Source organism: Lissotriton vulgaris, chromosome 9, assembly GCF_964263255.1.
Source record: "Lissotriton vulgaris chromosome 9, aLisVul1.2, whole genome shotgun sequence".
Taxonomy (NCBI): domain Eukaryota; kingdom Metazoa; phylum Chordata; class Amphibia; order Caudata; family Salamandridae; genus Lissotriton; species Lissotriton vulgaris.
In genome coordinates this window covers 1,051,262,452-1,051,287,344 of record NC_141697.1, presented here as the reverse complement: position 1 = coordinate 1,051,287,344, position 24,893 = coordinate 1,051,262,452, and the positions used below count along the sequence as shown (strand labels likewise).

The following is a 24,893-nucleotide window of genomic DNA, read 5'->3' as shown; positions in this document are numbered from 1 at the left end:
ATGACTTTCTTCTTATTTCCTCAACTAAAATGTTTTCTTTCACAGAATACTGAGAAGTTACTTTGATAAGACTTATTTCATATCAATTCCTGCTGGTTCAGCCTAACTATTCCATGCCCCTGCAAATGTTTTATAATGTGATTCTAATAAAAGATTTCTGAAATTTCACTTCCTCCATAGATCTTTTTACTGGACCTTTATCTCTTTTAAGGTATATATGCTTTATGTCATGAGAAACTAAATTTTAAGTTGGCCCAGGCCAAATTTGCATACCACTGGTACCACCCGGATGCTTCTTTACCCTATGCTAAGCCCGAGCGAACCTTAGCAGGCTCAACGCCTCTAGCAGCTCTGTTACCTCAAGGTCTCAAACTAGATCCTTCAGACATCCAGACTTTATCTACAACATGCTGGGTTTGGCAGAAACCTACTGTGGTCCTGGGCTGTAACTCCTTATATTCTCCTGAACTTCCCATTTAGCAAAACCCATGGCTACCTCTTACATTAGAAAAACATGTACAACGTACATTAACAAAACACAATCTTTATACAATGGGTGACGTATTTCCGGGCAGCCATATCCTAACCCATTCGACCCCAGATTCACAGATGCTACGTACATGGATACATTTGCATTCAGACGACTACATGGAACTCTAAGCTCCTGCATTCCCTCTTATCCACTTGCCCCTGGTGATTTTCCTCCCCTTACACTATAATAACAGATTCAGAGGGGACCTATATTGTGGCCAAACTCTACAGTGCCTGCATGACCCTTAGACATGTCCAGGACAGCAGGGTACAACATCAATGGGAGACAGATGTGGCCCCCCCATAACTTACGGAGACACATACATATTTCAGGGGTGCAACAGGGTGTCCTTTTGACACTCCTGCACCCTTGAAATTGCATTCGCAATTTGCGAGTACCTAATGGGTACTTGCAAATTGCGAATGTCTTCCCATTCATTTCTTTGGGCCTCTTGACCCATAGAAATGAATGGGAAGCCATTCCTTAATTGCGAGTCGCAATTAAGGAATATATAATAGTTAAACAACATCTCATGAATAGAAAATGTATTAAAAAACAATAAATTAAATTAAAAAACCTTTTGCGAGTGCTGTTGACTAACTGGTCAGACCAGTTTTAATAATTATTTTGACTATACAGACTGATTGCAGACTGTGTAAATTGTGATATGCTCATTGTGTATTGGTATCACTTTGCCTGAGCACCGAGCACATTATTTGCACCCGACTGCCACTTATGGACTTGAAAATTGTTTTTTAATTTTCGGTATGAAAACATTGTCTTTGGAATACATTTTCTATTCATGAGATGTTGTTCTACTATTATATATTAGGGACCGTTGTTTCTTGAAAACATTACTAATTTACCCAAGTCCCTTGGGATCCTAGGGTTCATTTCGGTTGTTAAACAAGATATAGGATCATATCATCCTATCTTCTTTTCCTTACATTGCCCTTGCCGGCACTTATGTTTTCAATACAAATTTTGTAAACTGCCTTTATCCAGGGACACCAAGGCATACATTCCGGATCTATAGAATCTACAGGACTGAATGAGAATAAATCTGTGTTGAGATTAGATGTCCCAACATCTTGATTTTCTGAGCATTCTAGTCAGACTTTTTCTGCTGCTCCTCCCATGTGTGTAGAATTGTATGGCTTTTATAGCACCCCATCTCTTAACCCTACTTTGTATTTTTAGTCCATTTTCTCTTGTATTTATTCCTTTATGTATTATTGGTTGATTTTTTATGTATGTGTTTTATTGGTGTGTTTTTATTTCCTTAAAGCTTTCTTTGTAAGTCCTTAAGAAGTTCATAAAAAAATACAAGGATGTGTACAATATTAGTTTCACATTTCCAAATAAACACGACAATACTTTAGCCCAGGAGTCATGTTTTCTATGCAGGTGAATAATGGTCTGTTTTGCAAAAAATACTACTAGAACGATTCATAAACATGTTTAACTGTTATTCCAATTGTGTACGATTTGAGTCATGTTTAAACGTTGCTCAGAATGGTTCTTTGAAAATGTTTAAAATGGTAGAGCACATGGGGTATTTGGTATCACCCACTTCCCCCAGGTATCTTCAAATACAGAATTTTGAAGACAAGCCTAGCAGTAGGAATGGGCCTCTTAATGCATTTTAGAAAATATCTCTGTACAATCACTCGACCCCACACCGTAGTACTGACCTTAGAATCTTCGCCTTTTAACCAATTTTATGGGGTATAACTACTTTAAAATTGCACAATTGGATTCTGTTTTTTCAAAATGTTGTGCAGGAGGTAAACCCCACCAATAAATGTTATTGAATTATGTAGACTAAAGAAGCGAACTATAAGTGACATTAAGGCCCTCATTATGATGTCGGTTAGACTGCAACCAAAAGCTTGTCGGTTGCAATCCGACCCACATTTAATGCTTCAGTCTGACCTCCGCATTAAGATGCACGGCGGTCCGAAGCAGCAGGGTAAGGACTGACTGAGGATTCCGATGGGCTGAAAGAGCTCGTCCAACCGTCTGTCAGAAAGTAATTTCCTACATTGCCGAAGGGGTTTACGATTTCCCCTTTCAAGTAGCCTTTAAATGGCGATCCGATCGCCATTGAAAGGCTGTTGGAAACAGACTTTGGGGGCCTGCAGCAGTCCCCCGTCCCTCTGCGACCTCTGCTATGAGGCCTGGAGGCACCTGTTTTGCCCCCCAAACTTCCTTGCCCTACATGCCAGGCAGCACATGGTGCCTGGCACACGGTGCATGGATGTTTGCAGTCAACCATTTTTCCAATGCGGGTTGTGCTGAGGACCTTTTCCGTCCACTACATAAGTGGCAATGGAAAAATGTATGTTTCTGACCACTTCATGGGCAGTGGCATCCAAATTCGTCCAATGGATCCTCTGACTACTAGTCAGTCGGTTTCCATTCCGACACGATTCTGGTCAGACACTCGTTCGACCGGCATCATAATCAGGGCCTTAGTGACATCATTTGTATTTTGAAAAAAATGAATTGGGAGAACAAAATCCCACAAATTCCTCAAGATAACTAGCTCTAAATAAGTTTTAACTATTGACAAAGACTTTTACAGTGGCAAACGCAATATATGCTTTATGGTGAATCCCTCACTTTCCACATAACAATTGTCTCTGAAAATCTATGATTTTGATCAGCGGAGTAGGCAAGGAATGACAATGTTCTTTTAATTCAAAAATGTTTTGCAGTGTAACACCCCCAATTCCATTCCTGTTAGATTTAAAAGTAAAGCAAAATGTACTTTTATCAGCTTTGAAGGCCATTAGTGAATGTTCTGCCTGAGTAATATCACTAAAATCCAAACTGTTACATTTAGCCAGAGGTCTTGTATTTCTGTGCATGGTAGATGTGTCCTTTGTTACCACTACAAAAGATAGTACTTCCAGATGTTGCACCAACTATTCCAACGACCTTCAACAGCATCTTTCAGGCGCGCACAAGTTCTCATGCTCTTTTTTTAGGAAATCTTGGATGTGTGACTTATCAAAATTGGGGTCTTCTCATAAAACATCAGCAAGAGGACCAACATGGAATTACATCTGCATGGTGACTTTGTAGCAAGGGAACCATTGGCCCTAGTTGAAGCAGGGTAAATGAGCCTCAACTTCTCCCTAGTAGAGCTGTAAAAGACAGTCATAAATGGGTACAATTAGTCTCTTACATTTAGATTCAGTATCAATGCACTTTGCTCACCATTGACAGCTAGGAACCTTTCCTATCCGACAGTGCATGAATTCAAATTGATGGCAAAATAGAGGATTTCTTTATTGACGAAAGCCCTTACCAAGGTGGAATGGGAGAAACTATTCTTGAACCTCAACATTTGTGACTTTTTAAGCAGTTATATTGACTTGAGAAATGGAAAGGTCTTGAACATGGATGGTGTTACGTGAGGAACAGAATATGTTTAAGGAGTGATGTGATTGCCTTACAACAGTGTGTCCAACTGCTGCACAATTTCGTGAAAAGCATGACTCTATGTGCTGACATTTGGGCTGATTACTTTGTTTCAAAGTATGCAATTTTAAATTTAGTTGATCTTTCTTTAATAATTACTTCTGTAACTCCACTACAGTAGTGCTTGGAGGCGAGTGGTTTTCACGTATCATAGGCGCAGTACTCTTGACAATAAAATAATGCATATTAGAACATTGGAATGTGGGGAGCTCCACTGAAGACAAAGAAGTGACCCAGGGCTAATAATGGCTACATAAGCCTTCTGCTTCAACATTCCAATGTTTGTCTTTCTGCTTCTCCCTTTTTAGTTTAGAACATTCCACCCCCAGAGGGCGGAATGTTCTAATAGCTTTATAGACCTTCTGCCACAAGGTATACCGGATGTTAATGGCCCTCTTATTATGGTTTAGGGCCTTCAACAACCAGTATAGCGGGTTTTAAGGCTATAATAAACTATTAACAGTGGTTGGCAGCCAATTGCAGCTGATACGGGCTTCATAATAACTATGTTATACTGCTTAATCCTTTTATACTCACATAAGACATATCTGTGATTGGTCTTCTCCATCACCCAGTACTGTACTGACCCATAAAGCAGCCATCACTTACCGAACAATCATGAACTGAAGAGATCTGTCACATACTTCTGGCTAATCATAGGGCTCTAATCTAGTCCCCCGCTCAGGTCCAAAAAAGTTATATACTATGATTGCTTCTTTATATCTCACAATGATATTCAGATATGGGATGATAGTAAAAAAGTCCATCCAAGGAGATCTCCCCACCACTTCTCTCTCCAAACATACCAGATCAGGAATATGAACTTTAAACAAAATATCAGGTTGGACAACCCTGTATAAGTAATCATCTAAGCTACTATGATCATTAGAAATACCATAAAGATACTTGTAGAGGTGCTCTAAGCTTCCAACTTAATGAAAACCATAATCAGCACGTCTGTCTCTTGCACCTTTTCATCCACCACACTGCTAAATAATTGTCCCATAACATGAAACTGCACCTCTGTGGTTATCACGCATTACATGGAAACACTTCCCAAATCGGATCAAAAACAAAGATAGCATTTCTACACAACATAGCTAGCTACCCATGTAGACAAGCGCTTCACTGCCCCACATAGGAGCAGCAAATGCTGTATAGATTTTGATAAATAATGCAATACAGTACTACACAAGAGCATAACTCATGTATGCAGATCCGCAACAAGTGATATGCTAATTATTACCATGCTTTAGGGTAGGAGAGGGGTATCAGGACCCATTTGAGGCTTTGCCTCTCATAAATCCTGGCCCTTCCCAACCCTTCCCAACACTCAACAGAGTTAACAAATAGCATATTACAATCTGGTCCTCTGTATATAAACTGTTTATTTTTTCTTGTGGTATGTTATTTTTTAGCCTTGTGATGATTTCAGATGAAGACTGGGACAAAAAAGTGGTATTGCCAACACAGTTTTCCATTCAGTGCTGGCTCCTCCGTCATGGCGGAGGATCGACGCCCCACTGCTGGAGCCAGCAGATAAAAACATCATGTGCAATAAAATAATAATAAAGCAATTTTAATATCATTTTATTTTTCATGGTGGAGCCAGAGATGAGTCTTGGGGGCGAGCCATCCTCTGACAGCAGTAAGCATGGAGGAGAAGTGGTGGGAACAGCAAGTGCACATTGGTGTGGCCCACCGTTTGAGGGTGGCCAATCCAACATGCGCACTTAGCTATCTCCAGGCTGTTGCATGGAGAACAGCAGGTGCAGTCTGCCAGTCCAGTCCCTGTGTAAGCATAAACCCAGCCCGCTCCACCCAATCCCGGAGCTTCTTTCATGTTGGGTTATGTTATGTTCATTGCATTTTTAGAGCTCACGGTTACCCAAGGATGTCCTGGCACTGGCTACTGTCTTTCTGATTACAGGATGTGTATTGACCTATGTGGCAAACAGCCACGTTTTCAGCCTTTTCCTGAATGTCAGCAGCTCCTTGGCATTCCTGAGATGGAACGGAAGCTCATTCCATGCCCGAGCGGCGCATGTGACAAAGCTTCTGCTGCCCCAGCTAGCTTTTTTTTTGCTGGAGCTATAACCACCCTTTTTGCTTCGGCGGAGCGAAGAGCTCTTCTGGGGATGTACCATTGGAAACGCTGTTTCAGGTAGTCTGGGCCAATTCCGTGAAGGGCCTTGAAGACCGTACTTAGTGATTTGAAATAAACCTGTTGTTTCACTGGGAGCCAATGTAGTCTTTTTATATCTTATTTGACAGAAACAAACTTTGGTGTCCCAGTCAGCAGTCTAGCTGCTGCGTTTTGCACTAGTTGAAGCTTGTTTAAGTGTTTCTTTTCGATATTAAGGTAAAGGCAATTGCAGTAGTCCACACGCAATAGGATTAGAGCTGATATCACTATCCTTTGACAGTCCTCTGGTTAGAATGATTTAATTTTGCTTATCATTCTCAGGAGATGGAAACTAGCTGAGGTTACTGCGTTACCTGGTCTCCAAAGGTGAGTTTACTGTCAACTATGACACCCACGTTTTTTGCTTTCCTGGTTGGCTCTGGGAGAGTCCCTAGTTCGTCCGGCCAACAGTCTGAGGTCCAAAAGTTGTCATTATTGCCAAAGATGAGGACCTCTGTTTTGCTGGTATTTAACTTCAAACAGTTGGTCATCATCCATGACTTGATTGCTTTCATACCATCATGGAACCTTTCCCCTTTCTCTGCCTCCTGTCCGGGCGTAATGACACCACTATTTGCGTGTCGTCAGCGTAATAGTATTACGAGCATGACAGCAGCATCTGGATTGACACAGGGGAGTCTGGGAGCCTGTGCAACAGGAGCAGAAGACCACAGAGGCGGCGATGTGATGGGCAAGCTTTCTTTTATTTTTTTTATTATTCTTCCCCGCACTGTCCACCACTTTTCCCTGCTAGCAGCTGCCACTGCTTCCATTTGCTCATACCGTTGGGTGGGCATTAGAGGGAGAATGCAGAGACATGGAAAGCATCCTTGGGTAAGATAGAAACACGTCAATTGGCATTCAGGTAGCCACACTGTCTCCTGTCCAGAACTTTTCATTTACAAATCACAGACTTTAGCCTAACTAGTTCAATGGTAGCAAAATAAAACTACAACAGACAGAACGCAGGAAGCTATCATACAAAACCCAGGACTAGAAACAGTACTCCTTATGACCTAGTGGGAGGTAGTCATCCTAGTTGGCACGTACATGCTCTGCTGGTGTCACAGTGGCATTGGGTTAAAGGCAGGGCTTTGAGTGGGCCGGGTCTCACCGGCAGTTTTTTAAAGGGGGCCTCAGAACGGGTCCCTATCCGACTCTGTTTTGTGCCTTGGCACAGACGGTCCGTTTTTGTCCGGGCTGCAGTGACAGCAGGCACATCATGTGCACATGCTGACACTGCCCACTTCTCACTAGTGGAGAAGTTACGGCATGACGTCATGCCAGGTGAGCGTTGTAGGGGAAGGGAAACCCTTTAAAGAGAGTAATTTTTTCTCTGGATTTCCCTTCTCTTTTTGAAACTCAGGAGCAGCAACGTTGGCGTGGTGCCACCAGGGCTTTAAGTGGAAGCTTTTTCAATATTGTATACAAGCCATAGCTGCTGCTTATTTATCTTATGCAACTAACAACCATTGACAAAGCCAATAGTCCTGACTTGTTGTAGGTATGATGTTACTTGCCGTATAATATATCTGAATGCAATTACAGAAACAGCAAAATACAAGTCTGGTGGCACACTTTGCTAAGCACAGATTTTTATTTTACGTGTTTTTAAGCCACGCCCTTAATTACATTGGCCAGTCGCCTTTAAGAGACCCCCCCAGTTTATTATCCCGCCTAAAAGCCTGGTTAAAGGGTATGCTTTCCATCAGTGAGGGGTACAGTCGGTACTTTGGAAAGTGGGAATGCTTTCAGTTGGAGCAACACCTTCCTTCTTCTTATAAAAAAAACGATATGGTCCCATTAAAGGTAAAGCTGTGTGCCTGAGAAATCCAAATTTTCTCCCAGGCAAAGCACTGTCAAAGCGCACAGTATAAACAATTTCTTAGTAGACTGCCATCTAGTGGTCAAGCACAAGTATGCAAATACGTTACAAGCTGAGCTCTCCCAAATATGTTTTCTTATTCATACTTTTATTAATACACGAAAAGCTTAATTGCATTCTTATTTGGTCTTCGTTTTTTTAATAATTATGTCAATTCACACGGGACGAAAAATTATTGAAACGTGCCGATAGGCTTGTTTGTGCGCTGCGATATTATATGTATATATCTATATATATATATATATGTGTGTGTGTGTGTGTGTGTGTATGTATGTATATATATATATATCAATCACAGCTAGGATGAAACCCCCTGCTCGTTTTTTGTTATTAAATGATCATTTAGTAGCAGCATCTATGTCGTCAACTTGCAGTGGCATTTTTATTTCACCCCATGCCCTGATAAACCATTTATAAAACAGACAAGATTTTAACACATCAGTCCAGGCCTTTCGCAAACACTGTATGTTTACCAGATCTTCCAAACAAGATTCAATCTTTTACAACTGAGGCAGACCCCTAGTTCTTGAGAATTACCTTTCTTGAATTAGCACTGCACACAGAACAAAGATTTTACCAAACCTTGAGAGATGATGACGTTTGTTTTCATCACCAGGGACTGCCAGTGCAAATGAACATTTTTCTTTTTTCCAAAAAAAGTACCCAGTTCCTTATTGCTCCATATTTAGATCCAGTTGGTCGACATTTTCAGGCTGACATATCCAACCAGTGCTAGCCTCGATAAAATACCTGATTTTAATGTATTTGGGTGTCCAATAAACAATGTGGTCAATCATAAGAATGCAGAGCCCCGTATGTGCACTGGTTGGTATATTATGGGCAGTATCCTGCACCTGAGGCCAATATATGTATACATATAGGGACTTTTAGCCAGTGGTCTGATGTTGTCATTCATTTTTTATTCCCATCCACTACAGCATAGGGCAATGCGTCAGCCCACTTCAGCCCCTAGATAGCTTCACAGCGAACAACTGCATCCTGTCCTTTCACAAGAAGCACATCCTTACATAAAGTAGCTTCCTTGAGTGCCAAGGACCACTATGGCAATGCATGCTTTTTTAGACCGTATATTGGCGAAAGCCCAGCAGCTCCCACGGCAAAGCAAAACAAGTATTTCCAAAGGTTGCCAGCCTTCCCCATACCTATTGGCTTTGCCAATGCTTGCTTGACTAGAGATGAAGCTGGTAGATGCACTGCATGGTTGTTTTGTGTCGGGTTTGTTATGATACTAGGTGGCACTTTCTTGTCAACATCATGCCTTTTTTATGTCTTCATTGAGTTTTTTAGCAGTATTCATAAAAAGGATAACAACAATTGACCATATTACTGTACATTATATCAAATAAAGCAAATAATCACTTTCAAACCGTGTAACCCTAACGCATTATATTAACTCCCCACCCGCTCCCTGTGATGATGTAATTTAATTTGATATTTTTGAGCATTTTTATTTGTGTATAGCACCAAGGGCCAGATGTAGGTTGCCAAATACCGGTCGGTAACGGCCGATTTTCGGCCGTTACCGACCGGTATTTGGGATTTGACATGTAGGTGGCCTTATATTTACAGAATTGGTATATTTACCGATTCTGTAAATTTACCGATTTTGTAAAATACCGAATCGGTAAATTTACCGAATCAGTAAATCCAGATGTAGGTGGCACTTCAAACAGTGCCACAGGCCATTACCGATTCGTTATTTACCATGTAATACTATTGCATGGTAAATAACGAATTCCTGTGTACATGCACATCTGTGCATGTACACCTGTGCCATGTGGCACACATACATGCCCTAAGGGCATGTATGTGTGTCACATGGCACACAAGCCTAAATCAGGGGTGCAACAGGGTGTCAAAGTGACAACCCTGTTCCCCTTGACAATTCGGTATTTTTACCGAATCGGTATTTACCGATTCGGTAATTGACATTGATTCCTATGGGCCTCAAGGCCCATAGGAATCAATGGCAATTACCGAAACGGTAAATACCAATTCGGTAATTACCGAATCCTACCGATTCGGTAAAAAATACCGAATTTTTAGCTACATCTCATTTACCGAATCTAGAATACCGAATCGGTAAAATTCGGTATTTTAGAGTCTGTAAATGAGGATTACCTACATCGGGCCCCAAATGCTTAAAAGTGCAGCAAAGAACATATTACAAAAAATATTGTTCAAAATGTAACACTTGAACCCCTCAAGAAGGGAATTGACTTGCAACATATGTGTTCAATGTTTTGTTATGAGCTCACTTCTACAATTTTTATGGCACTGTATCGCTTTAGGAGTCTGCACTTCCTTTCCATATGGGTGTGCATTTTTTATTGAACCGAGGCTGATAGTAAGGCAGTAGTGTGTTCCAATAGTGAAGGGTGGTTGTATCCAACCTATTGAATAATATGGGCTTGTTTTTTTTGGTTCATGTGGAAATTAAACTGTGTCTGATCCCATCAGGGACCTGTGTAGCGTACCGATTGTAGGAATGTGTGTGCTGACGACTTTCCCATTTATATTGTTCCACGGAGTGACCACTAGACTAGCATAGACAACTAACTTAACCAGCTTTCTTGCAACTTTGTGTGAGAATGTTTCTGAGAATTACCTTTCTTGCATTACCACTTCACACAGAACAAAGATTTTGCCAGATAGAATTTATTGTGGTGTGTTTAAGCTGACTTGTAATGCATAGTTTTAAGGTGTGTGTTTCTTTGATGGGAAAATGCTGTTGAGGTTGCCCTGTTTGTCAAGTATATGACTCTGATGCCATGTTGTGGGTGTGATGGTTGGAGGAGGTCTGTCTAGCATGTTCTGGAGCTATTGATATCAATAGAGGATTGAGTTATACTCATTGTTGGGTGATAAGTTCTGTTGTGAGTATGGTGAAATCTAGCTGAACTCTGCTGGATGTATGCAAGAAGGTCTGTCTAATGTGTTGTGATCGGTGGTGCACTGTGCTGTGGGAACAGAACAATCAGTTCAAGTAAAACAAGTAGTTGGTCTGTGTGTTTCCAATACTGAGCTGACATACTGTGCTAGCACTTTCACTATGAAAAGAGTTCATATTTTTTATGGCCAGGTGTTGCAGCATGTGCTTTACTGTATTCCTGGCATGATGGAGGTGGGGGCTCTGAACATGCATTAAGATAGTGATTGGACGAGGAGATCTAAATGAGAAAGGTGATGGGGAAGGAAATGGGCAGTATTGATTAGGCTTCGTATTTGTGTGGCCTTTGTAATTCTGCAGGCCATTTCTATCCTCTGAACCATCTCACTTTCCTTTGTCACATGACCGGCTCTTGCCCGTACTAAAAGTAGCCATGGTGGAAAGGAATATGACATTGCCTTTTATAGCCCTCTAAGCCTTTTTAAATGTTGATGGTGAGATCCTTGCCAAGGTACACTCTATAGGTTCTATGGTCTGGTCCTTATTTTGATTAATTCTGATCAGGAGGATTTATCCAGGCCAAGTCTTGTAGCCACAATATAAGAAGGCTCTTTTGTAGAAATCAAATTACAGCAGTGAAAGTGAAGCTTCTGGTATTGCTCACTCTTGATACTGGAAAATCAATTGCCAATACCAAATAGGAATGTGTGCTATAGTTTAGCACAAAAGTCCTTAGGTTCATCAAACGGATCTACAGAGGCCCTTGCAAAGGTCAAAACTGTTTGCACCACTTTGCCTCAAATCTGAACACAAAACGTGGTTTGCGGTTTATCTCTACTCGTGTTTGTTGCCATAAGCATCTATAAAAGTTTGTGCGTCATAAATAAAACATCATCACTGTATGCGAATGACCTAATGGTACAATAAAAAAGGTCCTCTGCAGTACCCTGAGGGGGCAGGATTAGTGAGATGCAGGGTTCGCTAGAGTTGGTACCAGGAGCTCCCTCTAACTACCTTAATACTCATATCAGATGACATGCAATTTGAATGTCTCCTGATGGAACAACTGCACAGGCTGTGAGGGCCAATAAGAGTGATAAGGTAGTCAATGAGCAGAGAGGGATATAAAATCAGAAGGTGATCATCTAGCAAGACTAAAAAAAGAGCTGTGGACTAAAAGGCTGTAGAGAATTTTTGTTTTCAAACTTCATGCAAATTAATAATAACTTATTTTATTAGTGTTTGCGAACACTATGTTGCTGTTCTGTAGTACAGTAGATAATAAGTATGTATTCTCAATTCAATGGCCCTCATATTAGCAGTCTTGTCTGCTTTAATAGGATCATAACCTGTGAAGTTCTAATTATTCAGAACTCCACAGAGCTAATCAGAAAGTGCTTAGTTCACCGAGCGATACAGAGTGGGGTAAATTAAAGATGGAAGCATAATGACCGACGGTGGTTATGCTCAGACAATCTAATACAATTCTGTCTGTCCAGTGTCTGTTTGCAGTATGCTACTTGATGCATAGACGTGGTTGTTACCATGCTATCTGCCCTACATCCACATTCTAATGAATGACAAAGTGAGTTGCTTTAAATATATACTGAATTTTTCTTGTTAGATTCATTCTAATCATGAACAGAATTTAGATAGTGTGACCTCGAAACAAACAAAGAATGCTGAACTGTTGAACATGGAAAAAACTCACTATAGAAGTTTCCTTAACAGCGTTAAAACTGTATTTAGGAACAGAATGTTTAATTTATGCTAATCGCATTACAAAATTAATTATGAATTTGCTTTGTTCATTTTTATCATATGCAATCATGGATGCGTGCCTGAAAATTATAATGTAAACATTCACTTTACTTAAAAGTGTTATCATTTGGAAATGTAAATGACATATGATCAGATATTAACGCCTTAACCGCAGCGTTTTTTCCACAGCGTGCGGGCGTTCTAAAGGGTGGGCGGGGCTCCGACGGCAGCACTAGGGAGGTCGAGCTCCTGTCGGCCAACGGCCGACGGCAGCACGGAACGGGTTAATAGAGAGACTAATGTCAGAGCTCGAATACAATCAATCACCAGCATACTGTAATTATCTTGAATGTATGTGAATTCTGTGGAAAAAAATCTTATCAAACCCGTTCCAATGATCTGTTATTTTCAAATGGCATTTTACATATTTTTCACGGAGAATAGCATTCACCGGGCTAAGGAAACAAACTTGGTGAAAGCCTTTCAGGCAAGAAACCATTTTGTCTAGAGTAGCTTTTCCCCTCACTTCTAATCCTCCTCCTGAACAAACCCCTCCAGTTCCTCTACCTTTTCTCCACCTTTTAATTTTACTGGGAAAAGACCTCCTTCCACCCTCCACATTCCACCTCCTTCTCGTTTCCACCACGGAACCTCACTACTTTAAAAATAACAAAATACTTATTTTTAAAAAAATGTGGTTCTCATGATTTTTATATCTTAAATATATTTATTGTAGATATCTATTAGATGCAAATGAGGATTTACCTCACGCGATCAGCCTTGTTGAGTGCTTAGGTCAGGCATCTGGCCCCTGCATTAATTGGAGTATGTCTCACCTGTTCCCACTGCTCGAAGAGGCGCCCCCTACTTCAGTATTTTAGGAGACTTGCCTGGGAGGGGATATTCTTAAAGTATCTTGGGGTTAGAATTTACCGTGAGCCCTCTGAGCTCTTAGAGGGTAGCATTGGTGTGGGCGTTTTCACATGCCTGTGGACTTCTGGAAGACCCTGCCACTATCAGTGTTAGGCAGCATGGCGGCAGCAAAGATGGTGGCACTCCCCCGATTCTTAATCTTCTTCCCTGCACTGCCTATAGTGATTCCCCTTAGGATCTTCCTCGAACTTGACTCATTGTTGATCAGTCTCATATGGGGAACAGGTAAGTGCAGAGTGGTGTGATCTAAATTATAATGCTCCAAAATTGAGGGGGGATTATCAGCTCCAGATTTTGAGGCCTACTTTTTGGTGGCACAACTGCAGTGGTTTGCCCAATGGATCCATTCACGAAGACTTCCTGAGGAGGCAAATGTGGGGTTGATGCTAAATCCCTGTGTATTGTACTGGATTCTCCTGACTACGAGGAGACCCTCTCGGGAGATTCCCTCTGCACTGCAAGTCGTCCGACACTGCTGGAGTCGTGCCCTCCATCGCACCTGTGTTCTCCTGCCCTATGACCCAGACATCCAGGTGAGGGGTCTGGATCATATTATCCAGGGCAAGGGATTGAGGGGCCTGGTGGAATGGTTTGCCTATGGGGTACACCAGATAGGGGACCATTAAAGAGATGTGGAACTTCTAACGTTTTAAGATTTTTCAACTACTTTTGATATCCCGATTGGGTCTGTTTCTACTACATCGGGTGGTAGTTGCCATGGTGCGTCTTCATTGGAGCATTGGCGTGGAGGAGCCCCAGCAACACAGTACTTGCCAGGTACAGTGTACCACATAGGGCCGCTTTATGGCAGTGACGTGTTACAGCATGATATTGTTACACCCTTAGTGGGACTTCGTAAAAAATGGGGAAGATTTCGTACTTCCTATTACAGAAGCAGATTGAGCCAAGCTACTTGCTTGCACCTATACAATATTTCGAAATGCTAGATTTAAGCTGATGAACTTTTATCATCTGCATAGGATGTATCTAACCTCGGGTAAACTTTCTCTGATATTCGATGCTGCTGATGCGGCTTGACCTCGACGTAGAGAACAAGGAGCGGAGATGCTTCATATGGTGTGGTCCTGCCCTCGATTGGAGGATTTTTGGAGGGAAATAGAGAATTCTGTTAATGAGGTGACACAGAGATCTATTGACTGTGCACCCCTGACATGACTCATGGGGGGATTCTCCAGACCTGCAAAACGCAAGACTACTACAGGGTTCATAGATCTGGCTCTTTATCCTAGCTAAGCATGGGATTACCATGCCTTGGAGCGCCATTAGGGCCCCTAGGTTTGCGAAATGGAGGGAGAAATTGATCCAGTGGGCGGAATACAAAGCGCAGTGTTACTCAGAGAAGTAGGGAAAGGTAGAGGATCAATGGATAGGGCTCAAGCTTGGGTTCATTTACTGGACCGTCTTAGGGAAGTTGACATGGATGATACCACTGGTGAAGGATGCACGTAGCAGCAATATTTGAACATGCGTACCTTGGGGTGGGAGGTGCACTGACTCCGTGTCATATCATTCTTTTTTATGCCACCGGGCTTAATAGACTTCTGTGATTTTTTTAATTAATAGGGTAGGGAGCCAAGGGTATTAATAGTTGATGGGGGAGGAGAGGGAGTTAATGTTTAATCCTAGTAGGGTTGTTTTCTTTGATAAACAGTAATGCATTGTTACCAAATGTCTATGTAATGACTCGTTTTTACATGTATATCCTGACAAACTAATTTGGTATATGTTTATATTAATTTAAATGCCAATACAATGATGTTAAAAAAACTATTTTTTACCTAACATTAAAGTATGATTACTGCAGCACATTCACTATAAAACTAAGCCTTTCTGTACATCTTTTAGCCTGAGCAAGCCTGTCTTCAAGGGTGAAACTATTATCAGCTATATTATTTATTTAACTTTTATGTCAGAAAAAACACCAAACTGTTGTAATTATTTGGCTGCATGTTTGTTCACTTCATCAAGTTGTCACACATACGACGTAATGTGTCACACATGCTCACACATTCAGATTGTCAACTTCCTTCACCATCTGGTGCAAAAGCAAAAGTGATCGAGCAAAACTAATTAAAATGGGAGTAGGCCAATCGCAGATTTATAAATGGTGTGTGTTATTTAAAGGAGACTAAAATTGAGTTCATATCATCCTCTTTGTTCATCAATATTGTAATTGTATTGTAATTAACTCCCACTACAGTTCCTAAAATATATATTTTGAAAATATGTAAATTGGGAACCCCAGCATTTGTCTGTATAATGAGCCTCCTAAGGAATTTAGCCAAGCATGGCAGCCCTCTTTCAGCTTCTTACCCAAATGAGGACACTGCAATTCCAATTAGTCATAAATATTTAGTTTATTGTAAGTCTTGCTAGCAGGATCCTTCAATGTGAAATTGTAATTCAATTCCTAATTATAATGATCGTGGTCCCAGTAAGAGACTCCTCCCTTTGGCATCTTGAGGGCATCCTCCGTTTAAATTTGGTCCTTTTATTAGCCTATTGTGCTTATCCCACGCCTTACATGATGGCCATTGTTGGCATATTACAAACATCACAGGTGCTTTAGCTGCCCTGACGTAAAATGTCACCCCCTTGGTGACTGGTGGGCACATTGGGCATGGAGGGGCTACTGTTGGGTGTATTGTGGGCATCACTGGCATTATGAGTTGACCTCCTTGGCATATGGCAATCATCCTAGGCTGTGTGCTGCCTCTAGCATATAGTGGGCAATTATGGCTTTTGATGAACATGCTGATAAAGGGTGGGCATATATGACATTTGGATGCCGACAAGAGCATGTGGTGGGCATCCATTGCATTTGATTGTGATTCGCTGATATGTGAGGCAGACCCTGTGTGACAGCAGCAAATGTAAGTACTTTCTTAAATTGACAAACTGGTATTTGGGGACAAAACTGTGGATTTACTATAGAAAAAAATACTGCTATTTCGATGATTTTTTAGAAAAAGGTAAACTTTTGTTTCGACATTGAGTTAATTTGCCATAAATAAAAGCTTGCATTTTTGTTCTTAATGGTGTGTATTTTTAGAAATTGACAAGTGGATGTAGGCAAGAAAATTAGAGCACACCCATAATCTGTGTAAAGCTGGTGTATAAACGATAAGTCATGCTGTGCTGAGCCTATATTTTGCTGATTTTTGTATTTTTTGTGTTAGAGGGCACTTTCTGCTATGACTGTTTTTATATTAATCATGTAAAGGTAGTTAATCATCTATATTGATTAAACTGTTTATGACATCATTACAGCTGGTGTCTGAGATAGAGGCATGCTCCTCTAACATTGGTGCAAAGCGTATTGATACGTCGTCGCCTGTCTGAGCCAGTAAGACATCTGTACCCTGATTAGTACCTTTAGTGTCTTCTGGGTCATTTTATAAATGTATTTTAGAGAACCTAGTGTAGTATTCTGTGCCCAGCTATCTACTGAGTGAGATCATGATATTATTTTCATGCCAAGCAGATTTTATGTTATAATATAGGACAGAAAATATATGTATGAAGGAAAAAAATGGAAAATGAAAGGATGTGAAATGATAGGCCTTGGCAGACTGCATAATAATAAATTACCTGCCTGTAAAACCTATGGCTTTTGCCAACTGTTGTGGGAATGTAACAGAAAAGCATGCTTTGCCAACAAGTTTCGGGCAGTGAAACTGCAAAACACCCTTAGGAAGTGTGGACTTGTTGTGCATGCTAAGAAAGAATTGGACTATTTTATACCTGCCCATTAAGAACTGCTTGTAAAGCCCTTGGCTTTTTAGCCAAATTATTTGAAAATTGTGCCTGGTTTAAAAAACATGAATTGGTGGTTAGAACCTTCGCAAACCTTTCCCTGGGAAGTGACGAATGTTCGCTTCACTCACTCCATAAAATTCTGCTCAGCTTTAACCACATCGCTGCGGCGGCTATTCCGCCGCAGCGCTAAGCGGCCGCATGCTGATGTCGGAACCGCTCCGTCATCAACCGCGGTTGGGCTGTGCTTATGACGGAGCGGTTCCGTCATGGCCCCGCCCGCTCAATCGAACGCGCCGCGCAGGCGCGGCGGCAGGGCCATGACAGAACCGCTCCGTCATCAGCACAGCGCCACCGCAGCTGATGACGGAGCGGTTCCGTCATCAGCATAGAAAGGGTTAAAGGTTCACCTGTCACTACTCATTTTTACACAGAAAAGGCTTATGATGTGTAATGCTAATGTGTGTTAAGCCACAACGGTTCCCTTGTCTCCTTTCCACCACAGGAGAGCCTCTTCAGTAGACTCCTTTCACTTGCCTCCGATATGTGCGATTTCAAAGGATCCTATATGAACGGTGTCTGCCCCTGCGGTGGAACAAGGCTCGCCGTGTGCGGCCAGGCTGAGTCAACTTTCACATAAGGACCTTCTTCCTGTCGGAGGAGTGATCCATCACCCATGAGTCACAAGCAGTCCATCCCATACATTCATGTCACATGGATCCATCCTTTGAATTCTAAAGCAGAGTACTTCCGAACTCATTCAAAGAAATCTGTTAACTTACACCCGCCTACGGTGTCGAGCGCATTTGCCGTGGTGCTTGTCTGTGCCCGAAGAGGACCTGTCGGTAGACAGAAGAGCCCCTCCTCGCTTTTGAATTCCACAAGACAATGGCTTTTCAAGTAGTTTCAAAAGGCCCCAGGTGTGGCTAGACTCATACCTGCTCAGCGCCACGATACCCTCCCGGGTTTAAGTGTGCGCTACAAATCTCCATACCATAACATAGCAATGACTGAACTGGAAGGTTCAAAAAGAAGCAAAAATTTGTGAAAAAAATGTCTTATTTGCAGTAGAAAAGACTGATGACTGTGATCACCTCCACACATCATATAAAGCATCAGCAGCCCTTCGTGGAGAAAACTCACCCCAAAATAGGCCTCGTGGAGCTCTAGCAATGCAAACACTAGTGACCTTTTCTCTTGTTCATTACACGGATGTTTATCCCCCATGTTGTTAGTCACCCTTTTATTGAGGTTGTTTGGCATTAGCTTTCCACTTTTACTTTAATTATTCTTAAAGTATCACAAATATTAGGCTGATTGGCATCAAAGAGGGCGAAACACGTCTGTGATTGTAGGCTACCTTTGAGAGGTGTCAATATTTGACCGATATTCACATGTAAAGCGACATTATCATTCTTCAAAATGTGGTCGTTTCCTGTCTGTAGGCCTATAGGAACATAGCTTCCATTGGTGCAGCACGTGCAGTGGCACCAGGGCCCAGAGGCGTGAGACGCCCAATGACCCCTAGATAATTGCTGTTTTTCGTCATGGAAACAACAGCCAGGGGGCAGTTCCTTCCTTGCACTGGGGCCCTTGACGCACTGTCTACGCAGCGGCATACCTATACATGAAATCGGCGGTTAAAATCCTTCAAGAATGCCCCGAAGGAGGGCTTTGTGTTAAAAGTACTTAAACGGGTTTGTTTGTTTCTGTTCGACGCCACAGGTGGCTGAAATACTTTACATGTTGGAAAATATTTACGAATTGAAATAACCACAGGTCACCCAGCAAAAAATAAATAAAAAGAATGAAAGGTCGTGTTTCTTTTTGGACGGCGAAAAATAGGGGGCTTTCTGAGGAATGCCCTCGCAGACAGATCTGTTTCTTATTGTAGCGAACAGTAAAGCCGGGATAATCTTACACAAACAGTCTTTGGGGCTAAACCACGGTGTCACGGGCAGACATAACGATCCTAGTCAGAAGGAAGCTTCTAGAAAACAGACCCCTGTGACTACCTGCAACCACACGGACGCTTGTTTTCACCATACAACAAGAATACAGTTTAATGCATGCAATGATTTTCTTTAAACGCACCATGTTGGCTCCGGTCACCTGTTTGTGCGCAGAAGCCCTGCCTCAGACAGTAAGTAACATAATCTCCTCAGAATTACAATCCACCAGATTACCACAGAGCCGAGGCCTTGCTCTTCAGACACCGATCCCCATCTGGAGAGCGGCTTTGGCAGGCCGGGCCCGCCCCCTCTCTCTCTCTCCACGTTCTGCTTTTTTTCCAGTAAGGTAGTGAAACTATTGAAAAAATAATAAAAAGGCACATGTGAGCGTGGACTTTCCAGAGGGTGGAAGCTGGTTCCCCTCTGTGAAACAAAGCACTGATGGTATGCGCGGTAATTCAAGAAGGCAGAAACTCGAGAGCCGCCACCAGCCTACCCGGAGAGTTAAACGAAAGAGTTGTATTATTTATTGACACAGCCCTTCGGATGGGGCAGCAGCGGCGGCGGCCGGTGAGTCCCCTCTGACGTCTGTGGAATGTAGAGTGTGGACTCCGGGCCGGAGCGGCGTGTCCTGCGAGGGTCTCTGGGTGCGGGTAATGTGACAGGCAGCGTCCTCGGTCCTGGACGCGGCAGCGCCGAGGGGAGGGCCCGGGCCTCCTCTCTGCCTCACCGCAAACCTTGTTAAGGAGCTGAGATCCCATGTGCTGACACGCGTCGGATCTGTGAACCTGCTGGAGGAGGCTTTGAGGGTGTCTGGGAGGTAAAGCCCTGCCTGTGTGTGGTGCCGGAGGAGCGTGGTGCACCTTAACCCGTCCCTGTCCGCGGCTGGCAGCCGGGCCCGCCCTGCAGGTGTCACTGTGTGAGGAAGCTGACATTTCACTCACTGCTTGGCTCAGGCAGCCGAGGGGAACTGTGCCGGCCGCCGCGAGGACAGGAGTAGACCAATGGACGGCTAGCACGGGTCAGGGGATCGACCACTCCTGGTGAACCGGATCCCCAGCACTGACCGGGACGACCCGGTAAGTACCACTCACACTGCCCCACCCGCAATCGGACATCTCTTTCCTTCTTTGAAAAATGATATTGACAGGTGTCTGTCTTTAGATATGTGTGGAGTCTAACAGACTTTGGTTTCTTGTGATATACACCTTCTTTCTTTTGGATAGCGCTTCATACCGCTATTTTCAGTTTCTAGGCGCAATAGGCGTCACTGTTTTTAACCAGTTATGTGATACTTAATTGTCTGGTTGTTATAGCTCGCCCAGTTTCTTTGCATTCAACGCAATTTCAGGTTATATCAGATAAAACAAAGGGAACTGTTGTAAATTAACTATTGAAACTAAATGGAATAAGTTTAAATAAGATAAGTCAATTATGACGCAAGGAAATTACACAGAAACAAATAATGTAGTTGACAACCTATTGTAAAGCAGTCATTCAATCAGGAGTTTGTATAGCGCTGCTACGCACCCGCGAGGGCCCCAAGGCGCTGAGTCCATTCTTTGCCCTGACACTAGACAATTGTTGCTTCCCTTTACGCACCTGTTAGGTGGAGGAATGTGCATTTGCAGAAACGGATTACAATTTGTGCACAACCCATAGCTGGAAATCAGGCGCACACACAGCTTTCAATTTTCAAAGTTGCCCCTCCACTTAGAATGAGAATGTAAATGATATTCATGTTATTGACCTTGGAAGGGTGAAAGGTCAAGTACACCAAGAAAGATTGTAACTGTGTAACCACAAGGTCAAACGCAGACATTGCGGTGAATTCACTAGCTTCAAAGAAACAAAACTGCCGTCTTTTTCGTTATAATGGACTACAAATCCCAGAATGCAAAGCACAACGTGGAACTGGGCGAGCTACTGACGCCAGATGTAGGATAAGAGTAGATCAATGGGCATAACAAAACCATATCTTTATAGTGATTTGTATTCATGCTCACATGTAGATGAGCTAACGCTGTCTGCGCTGTCAGTCATCACACGAGTGTCAGATATCTTGCCTCGAGGAGGTTTCTTTAATGCCTTCTGTGCTTCGAAAGGTGCATTGAATGCGGCTTTGTCTGGCTTTATCACAAAGAATTGTAAGCAGTCACCGACCCTGTGTGTCGGATTCTGGAACAGTGCGCGCTGTCAGACTGCCAGCAGTGGGAGGCAAACCTGATCCCCGAAGCAGGAAGATGATGCTAGGGTTTGCTTTAAAAAAATGTGGCTGCTTTCATACTTAAAACATTGACATTCAAGGAATGTTGGGACTGGCCAAAGGGTCTGTTTGGGTAATCATTTTTGCAGCTGGGCTGACATGGCGTTATTCCCGGGGGATCCTTAGAGAAAACACCGGTCACGTGGTCCGCTCAACGCCCAATGAAAACGCAGAGTTTGAGCAGACAAGTGTTCACCATGCCGGCGCGTACCCTGCCCATTCCTAGACCGCCTCCCCGCAAGGGCTTACGCCTTTTGCGTGGCTTCGGAAAATAATAATTTGTGTGAAAAGCCTTGGGCGGGCTTGTAAAACAATCAACCCTTGACGATGTAGAGTGGGTATTTCTGAGAAGATAGGAGGTGTGTGTCTGCGTCACTCTGGAAAAAAGGAATGTGTTTCACAGTCTTCCAGCCTCCACCTGTGTGGCTGTGTTCCACACACACGCCAAGCTGTGCGTTCACCTTTAATCGCTTTTCATTATGCGGCTGTGTGTCCCAGTAATGAATGGGGGACTTCATGCCGACAGGAGCCGTGTGTTTTGGGATCCTAGTGTGCTGGTTAAGCCCTTGGAATAGGAGCATTAAATCACCCGGTGGCACAGTTTGCCAGACAAGAGGCACCCAGCTGTAGCTCTCCAGAGTAAACACCTCACAGACACGGCTTTGTGCAGCTGTTGGGTGCGGTGACAGGGAAGGCTGTGCGCTGCATCGCCCTGCAGAGGGCGCTGTGCATGCTGGGGTGGAATGTACAGCAACCACCTGCAACTTCTGCCCCTTCACATTACTCCTTGAGTGACGAGGTCAAGTTTTAGTGGTAGAGCGAAAAGAAAAACAAACAAGAAATATTTCTTCATTTGCAGGGGACGGTGGAGTGAGGACAGGCTGGGCTGCAGGAAAGTGGCCCGGCAAGCTGGCAGGGCTGGGCCAGGCTCAGCTACATTCGAAACTTCCTGGAATCTGGCTGACTCTTTCCCGTCCTGTCTCTCTGACCTCCATGAAAATCCACGATTTCCTAGAGGCCTGCGACTGTGGGGTGGTGAATCAGCATCCCATGCCAGTTTTAGGATTGTCCCCTTCAGGGCACTACGCAAAACCTAAAGCCCTCCTTCTGCGCATTCTTGAAGGATTTTAACCTCCGATTCCATGTATAGGTATGCAGCCGCGTAGACAGTGCGTCAAGGGCCCTAGTGCAAGGAAGGAATATAAAAGTGAGTATGTTTTAACGCCTTCCATACACAGATGGCGCCAGTTTTTGTTGTCCACTCCAGTGTTGAGGATGTATATTCAAATACAAATGTTTTACTTGTTCTGATAATGGGTACACCCGGGTGAGTGAGGGGGTGAGGGCTGTAAGCCAGGATTCTGCCCGCCCCATCACAGGAAAAAAGTACTGTGCCAGGGAAAGGGAATGTAAGGGCCTCAGCCTTTGGCCGCCTCCACCACACATGCACAAAGTTGGAGGCCCACTTCTGTGAATGCAGTTCAATACACTTCATCCATTGTATACAGGTTAGTTAGTGGCTGAATGTTGTAGGAGTTGAACAATATGAAAAGATGGACATGGATAACATTTATAAGTGGGTATGACCCCCTAAAAATACAGTGCGGCATCTGTCTTTTGTACAGTGTGATCTCATTTGCTTTTCTTGCATGACAATATGCTTGCAATATCTGTGAGTATATGTGTTTTTTGGTGGCTGCTGTTTAAAGGCATCTGGTTAGTTATCATTTTAAGGTTGGTGTTCCACCTTAGAATTAACCGCATCGCTGCGGCGGTTATTTTTTCGCTGTGCGGCTTTTTTCTAAAAGCCGCGTTACATGACGAGCTCAGCTCGTCATCCGCACACGACCACCGTGGCTGATGACGAGCTCAGCTCGTCATCAGCAGCGAAGGGGTTAAATATTGAGGGATGATTGGTCGTGTACAGAGCTGAGCTTTATTTGAAGGAAAGGGTAGTATGGTGTCCTGGCATGGGTCTTCACATGTTTTTTTTAGTCACATACAGAGAGACATAGATGAAGGTACACCAGGGGTATGTGAGGGCGGGCAGTGGACCACATGTGGCGCGGGAGTGGGATGCATGGTACAGTCTGCCAAGGAAGTGGAAATCAGGTAGTGTCACATGGTCCTGTAAATCCTCTGGTAAACAGGTTGATGACCTCCCACCCCTCCTCTGTGCAAGAGTGGGATAAATGGTAGCTTCCTGGACCCTCTAGCCAGTCATAAATGTTGGTGGGCGGAGCCAGGTTTAAAGGGAGGGCACTACATACACCAGACAAGCAATTATCAGCCCATATCTCATTAAGATCCAAGTGCGAATAATATGCTGACCACGAGAAGGTGCTTTTCCAGTTATACATTTAGAAAGGGAAATTTCTGCAAGAGCGGGATGTTTGGAGACTCAGATCAAGAAACAGAATTGAGCTGATATTAATGCTGAACACCCTTTCTGGTTGTTGGGAACTGATACTGGGAAGAATCTCGCCACCCAGTTCCACAAATGTACTGTGTTAACTTGTCAATCACCTTGTGAAACCTGACCTTATCTGAGGGAATGAGGTACCCTGGACACTGAGTGAGATCAAGGTGCTGGCTGTACTACCTGTAAAGCACTCTCAGAACCAAAAGCCTCTTTGCACCAAGGATAACACCATGTGTAAGAATACGCAAAAGAGTACGCCCATAGCGCCAGTTTATATACTCGTAAATGCTTTTGTGAATCGGCCCATTGGTCTTCTGTGCTTGGTCCATCCCCATAGCCTGGAGCACCCACTGGCGAAGATCCAAACGGGTCAAGTAGAGGAAAGTCAGTTTCTGCGTTGACCTCTCTCTTCTGCGGGTGTCATCTTATAGAGCGGGTGTTGTATCTCACATGGTTGTACCTCAGATTGATCAGCAACATGACGAGTATTGTATTTGCAGCTTGTTTAGAGTTTACTTTTGGGCTTCTCGTTGAAATTGGTCATTGCAACGACAGGGGAAGCAAATGTAGAATTCACAACTGGATATCTATTTTTTATGGCCGTGCGTCACTTTTTGTTAGCCAGTCCATTTTTAGTTTTGTGCTAATTGCTGCATAGCTCCTTAAGAAGCAAACCGTTTCTTAAAGATGCAAAATAATTAACAAATTAATTCACTGCTACACCCACAGGTGTAATTATTGCAGTAAATTCTTTCCAGAAAAAAAGAGAAACAAATACAA

At 43.1% G+C, this 24,893-nt stretch overlaps 1 protein-coding gene across 6 annotated transcripts in view; it reads left to right on the top strand.

Moving 5' to 3' along the window:
* IQSEC1 (IQ motif and Sec7 domain ArfGEF 1) overlaps positions 1-24,893 on the top strand; it is a 691,123-nt gene that overhangs the window by 332,428 nt on the left and 333,802 nt on the right. The window contains exon 1 of one of the 6 annotated variants that reach the window (XM_086939001.1): positions 19,991-20,504. The exons of the other annotated variants lie outside the window; for them this stretch is intronic. The gene's annotated coding sequence lies outside the window, so the exon portion shown is untranslated. Of the gene's footprint in view, positions 1-19,990; positions 20,505-24,893 lie in introns of those variants that run through there. 6 annotated transcript variants of the gene reach the window in all.